At 50.2% G+C, this 6,268-nt stretch overlaps 1 protein-coding gene across 4 annotated transcripts in view; it reads left to right on the top strand.

Moving 5' to 3' along the window:
- Nucleotides 1-6,268, top strand: part of LOC140904228 (uncharacterized) — a 34,900-nt gene that overhangs the window by 410 nt on the left and 28,222 nt on the right. The window lies entirely within an intron of this gene.

Genomic DNA, 6,268 nt, shown 5'->3' with positions numbered 1-6,268 from the left:
CCCCTCGGATTTACCGCCCCCCCCGCTCCCGCCCTGCCCCCTTTCTCTCCCGGCAGCAGCCCGGGTGACCCCCCCTTCCCCCACCTCCCTGAGACGGGCTCTGCCCCCCCCCCCCCCGGACCCCGTTTCCTCCCCACTTCGCCCGTGGCCAGTTCAAATCTCCGCCTGGGGGGGGGTGTCCCCCCCACTTTACCTGCAGTGACTTGTCCCGGTTTAGGGGGGAATCGTTCCCCGGAGTGATTTCTGAAACGGGCAGAGGGGGGCAGAGCCCCGGGACAGGGGCTGGGCTGGGGGGGCCCAGGAAGGGGAGGGAGGAGCAAGGGCCCCCCCCCATGGAGACGGCCCAGTCCTCGGTTTCCCAGCCCCCGCTACTTCCCCGCCCCCACCCTGCCCAACCCAGCAGCCCCCCGACCCCCCCAAGACACCGCCGGCTAGTCACATTGCCAGACCCCACAGCCAGTGACCGTCTGACTCCAGCCCCACTCCTTTCCCCTGTGAAAGCCACATCACCCAGGGCTCCCTGCCGGCCATGTGAGTGTGGGGCAAGAAGAATCCATCCCACTCTGTTGTTGGTTGAATATCGCTGTATAATCCCCTCAAGTTTCCCCTCCTTTCTCTTGAACTGTTGACATAAAATCTCCCCAGATGTTGGTGCTTCTCTCTTATATTGGCAAATATTTCCTTTGTGCCCCATTTTCTCCTAGGTTCTGAAATACTGATATCAAAGTCTTGAAAATCTTCCCGCTTTTCTCTCCAGGTGCCTGACTGAGATCAGAGCTCTTATCGTACTGAGCGTGGCTCAGGCCTTGACTGATATTATGTGCCCCAGTGTGCCAGGCACTGCACAAACCCTAACCAAATTTGGGGCACTGGTTATGCTAGGAACTGCACAGACCCGCTCAGAGAGCAGGGACCTTGTTGTGCCAGGGGCTACAGTGACCATGACTGAACTCTGGGCCCCTGTTGTGCCAGGCCCTGCAAAGACACCAAGTGAAATCAGGCTCCCATTGTGCCAGGTGCTGCAGAGATGGCAAACAAAATCAGGGACCTTGTTCTTCCTGGAGCTGCAGAGACCCCAACTGAGATCTGGGTCCCTGTTCTGCCAGGTGCTGCAGAGACCCCAACAGAGGTCAGACCCCACTGTTGTGACAGGTGCTGTGGACACCCCAACTGACATCAGGCCCCACATTGTGCCAGGTAAAACTGAGACCTGGACTGAGATCATGGCCTCCCCTTGTGCCAGGCAGCGCACGACTGCTGCCCAGATTGCTGCCTCCATTGTGCTGAGCACTTCAGAGACCTCAACTGAGATCTGTGTCCCTGTTGGGCCTGGCACTCCACTGAGAGTCCTTGCCACAGAGATCCTGCCCCCACATTTTGCCAGATGCTGCAGGGACCCCAGACTAAATCAGGGATATTGTAATGCCGGGAATTGCAGAGCCCCCAACTGACATCAGGCCCCCTGCTGTGTAGCACTCTGCACAGACACTGACCAAGATCAGGGTCCCCATTGTGACAGGGGCTGAACAGACACCAAGGGTATGTCTACACTGCCATTAAAAACACACAGCTGGCCCATGTCAGCTGACTCAGGCTCGCAGGGCTCAGACGAAGGGGCTGTTTAATTACAGTGTAGATGTCTGGGCCCGGCTGGAGCCAGGCTGTAGGACCCTGCGAGGTGGGTGGGTACCAGACCTTGGGCTGCAGCCCAAGCCGGAACATCTATACCACAATTAAACAGCACCACAGCCTGAGCCGTGTGAGCCCAAGTCAATGGGCACGGGCCAGTTGCAGGTGTCTAACTGCAGTGTAGACATGCCCACAGTGACAGAGAGTCCTTGCCACAAAAAGCTCAAAGGCTAAATCGGTAAATGGTGGGCGCCTACTCTCCATTTTATAGATGGGCAAACTGAAGCTCAAAGAGCTGAAGTAATTTGCTCAAGTTTGCATGGAGAATTTGGGACAAAACTGGGAATGGAACACAGATTGTTTCAATTCTTGCCTCTCTCCTTAACCGCAAGCCCAGCGTATGTGTGTGTACAGCGTTGTTTTGGCCTGAGTGTTTGCATTGCATTGGCTTCCAAGGGAGATTGTGGAATTTCCTTCATTGCAGGTTTTGAAGACCAGGTTAGAGGTACACCAGTCTGGGAATGTCTAGGAATACTTGGTCCTGCCTCATCACAGGAGGCTTCAGTAGATGACCTCTCAAGATCCCTTCCATGCCTACATTGAAATAATTCTCTTTTGTGCTGTGTCGTGTTCTACACTGAGCTGTTTTCCATGTTGCCATTTGGAACTGTGAACGCACCATGCTGTGTTGCATAGTTTTATGGTGCATTGTTTTGCCTCAACTTGTTTGGTGCCTCTGTTTTGTTGGTTTGAGTTGAGCTCTTTTCCATTGTGTACTTTTGTCCTAGGGTGTGTTAGTTTGCATTGTGTTGCTTTCTTCTTTCTTCTTCTTGCTATCTATTGTGTCATTTTATGCTGTGGAGTATAGCGTTTTTTTTTTTGTTTTTCTGAATTGCCTGACATGACATTGTGGTGGGTTTTTTTTTCCTGTATGTAGTGATTTTGTACCTACCATAGAATCATAGAATATCAGGGTTGGAAGGGACCTCAGGAGGTCATCTAGTCCAACCCCCTGCTCAAAGCAGGACCCCCTGCTCAAAGCAGACTAGGGACCGAATGGCTCGGCAGCAGTTCTGCAGAAAGTGGACGAGAAGCTGGATATGAGTCAACAGTGTGCCCTTGTTGCCAAGAAGGCCAATGGCATTTTGGGGTGTATAAGTAGGGGAATTGCCAGCAGATCGAGGGATGTGATCGTTCCCCTCTATTCGACACCGGTGAGGCCTCATCTGGAGTACTGTGTCCAGTTTTGGGCCCCACACTTCAAGAAGGATGTGGATAAATTGGAGAGAGTCCAGCGAAGGGCAACAAAAATGATTAGGGGACTGGAACACATGAGTTATGAGGAGAGGCTGAGGGAGCTGGGATTGTTTAGCCTGCAGAAGAGAAGAATGAGGGGGGATTTGATAGCTGCTTTCAACTACCTGAAAGGGGGTTCCAAAGAGGATGGCTCTAGACTGTTCTCAATGGTAGCAGATGACAGAACGAGGAGTAATGGTCTCAAGTTGCAGTGGGGGAGGTTTAGATTGGATATTAGGAAAAACTTTTTCACTAAGAGGGTGGTGAAACACTGGAATGCGTTCCCTAGGGAGGTGGTAGAATCTCCTTCCTTAGAGGTTTTTAAGGTCAGGCTTGACAAAGCCCTGGCTGGGATGATTTAACTGGGAATTGGCCCTGCTTTGAGCAGGGGGTTGGACTAGATGACCTTCTGGGGTCCCTTCCAACCCTGATATTCTATGATTCTATGATTCAGATAGAATAAACAAATAGATTTATTAACTGTAAAGTCAGATTTTAAGTGATTATATGTCAAAGCATAACAAGTCGGAGTGGTTACCAAAAGAAAAAATATAAGCACACAGTCTAAACTCTCAGTCCTATTAGACTGGGCAGCAACTGGATTAAGCATTTTTTTTCACCCCACTGGATATTGTAGTCCTTAATATACAGGTTTGTTCCTTAAACTTGGACCAGTCTCCTGTGTTGGAGTCTTTTCTTCTTCTCGGGGTCTTGGTTGCTTGCAGCATAGGTGGGGCAGGAGAAAAGCCCAGTAAGTGTCTATTCTGTCTGTCTTATACCCTAAGTCCATGTGCTTGTAGAACACAAGTCCAGGCATGTCTGTGGGGCATTGCTGAGCCTTTCCAAGCAAGGTTGAGCAATTCCCCTAGTATGGCCTCATGCAGGTGAGTCATTGTATTGTAGCTCCCTTGCTGGACAATGGCTGTTGATGGGTTCTTTGATACCCAGCCCGGGCGTTGGTTACTTTACTTGCCGTTGCCTCTGGGGAGCTAATATCTGGCTGATTCCCCAATTTACAGCGTACCTTTAGTGACCACCATACAACACAATTCTCATAACTTCATATGCATTACTGATACACATATATGGGTAGAGAAATGACTTTCAGCAGATCATCACCTTTCCCCTGGTACCTTACAAGGCATGCTTTATATGTTCGATTACGATTATATAAAAATGAAGAATACGGGGGTTACAGTACGCTCCCCCAAGGTATAGAATGTCCCAAACACCCACACAGATTTTAGGGGTGAGCAGCTCTAGAGAGAGAGAGGAGACCCCAGGGAGTGGGCAGCAGGGTAAATAAACTAAAGTTGGGAGGAGAAACGTAGACATTTCCGAGGTCACCCAGGCTGTCCGTTGGATCCCAGTTCTAGTGCCACCGTACTGCTGTTGTGGGTACTGAAGGTCTCTGCCACACTGGTGTTTTAGGCATTGGTGCAAACCCGTAGTGTAGACAGAACTTACACTAGTGCACTCTGGCACTGGAGCACCATGTCCCAGTTCGAAGGTTTGGGATGGGGCGGGAACAGTGACCTCACTTAGGCTTGGGGCTGGCTGAACAGTGCAGCTGGTAATGGAGGGGCAGCCGTGAGTGCTGGAGGTATGAGCCAGGAGCACAGCCCCCCAGGACTGGACACTGACTTCTCCTGACCCAGGACACACCCCCCAGCTGTGTGCAGGGACTGCAGCCGAGCTACCCCGCCAGGACAGCCCGTGCATCCATGCACAAACCACCTCTTCCTGCAGCCTAATACAATGGGGTCTGGGGAACTTTCCAAACTGCGGGTGACAGGTCTCTGGGGTTACCGGGGTCTATTCCTGGCTCTGTCACTGACCTGCTTGGTGACCTTGGGAAAGTCACAGCCCCTCTCTGTTTTCCTCCTACCCATTGTCTGTTTGGATTGTGATCTCTTTGGGGCAAGGACTGTCCCTCTCTGTCTGTGCAGAGCCCCAGCACAATGGGGGTGCTGATCTCAGTCATGTTCTCTGCCATGCACAGCACGATGGGACCCTGATCACCGTCAGTGTCTGCAACGCAAGGCACAGTTTATAGACTCACAGACTTTAACTGTCAGAAGGGACTATAATGATCATCTAGTCTGACCTGCACATCACAGGCCACAGAACCTCATTCACCCACTCCTGTAATAGACCCCCTAACTTTGGGCTGAGTTAATGAAGTCCTCAAATCATTATTTAAAGACTTCAAGTTACAAAAAGCCCACCATTTACATTAGTTTAAACCTGCAAATGACCCATGCCATGCTCCATGCTGCAGAGGAAGGCAAAAAACCCACCCCAGGGTCTCTGCCATTCTGAGCCTGGGCAAAATTCCTTCCCATCTCGAAATATGGCAGTCAGTTAGACCCTGAGCATATGGGCAAGACCCAGCAGCCAGACAGCTGGGAGAGAATTCTCTGTAGTAACTCAGAGCCCTGCCCATCTAGTGTCCCATCACTGTCCTTCGGAGATACTTGCTGCTAGCAGTTGCAGATTGACTACATGCCATTGTAGGCAGTCCCATCCTAGTAATCCCTCTAGAAAGGTATCGAGCTCAGTCTTGAAGCCAGTTAGGTTTTTTGCCCCCACTGCTTCCCTTGGTTCCACAACTTCACTGTGATGGTTAGAAACCTTTGCCTAATTTCAAGCCTAAACTTATTGATGGCCAGTATCCATTTTTTCTAGTGCCACCATTGGTGCTTAACCTAAATAACTCCTCTCCTTCCCTGGTATTTATCCTTCTGATGTATTTATAGAGAGCAATCATATCTCCCCTCAGACTTCTTTTGGTTTGGCTAAACAAGCCGAGCTCTTTGAGTCTCCTCTCGTAAGGCAGATTTTCCATTCCTCAGATCATCCTAGTAGCCTTTCTCTGCACCTGTTCCACTTTGAATTCCTCCTTCTTAAACATGGGAGACCAGAATGGCCCACAGTATTTCAGATGAGGTCTCATCAGGGCTTTGTATAATAGTACTAACCCTTCCCTGTATCTACTGGAAATACCTCAGCTGATGCATTCTAGGACTGCATTAACCTATTTCACGGCCACATCACATTGGCAGCTCATAATTATCCTGTGCTCAACCAATACACCCAGGTCTTTCTCCTCCTCTGTCACTTCCAACTGATAAGTCACCAGCTTATTGCAAAAATTCTTGTCGTTAGTCCCTAAGTGCATAATTTTGTACTATTAATTTTCATCCAATTTCTATTACTCCATCTTTCAAGGTCATGCAGATCTTCTTGGATGATATTCCGGTCCTCCTCCATATTGGCAGTCCCTCCCAGCTTTGTGTCACACTCCCACTCTTTGTGCCACGGTCACTAATAAAAACGTTGA

This window comes from Lepidochelys kempii, chromosome 28, assembly GCF_965140265.1.
Source record: "Lepidochelys kempii isolate rLepKem1 chromosome 28, rLepKem1.hap2, whole genome shotgun sequence".
NCBI classification, from domain to species: Eukaryota; Metazoa; Chordata; order Testudines; family Cheloniidae; genus Lepidochelys; species Lepidochelys kempii.
This window is presented reverse-complemented; position numbering and strand designations above follow the sequence as displayed.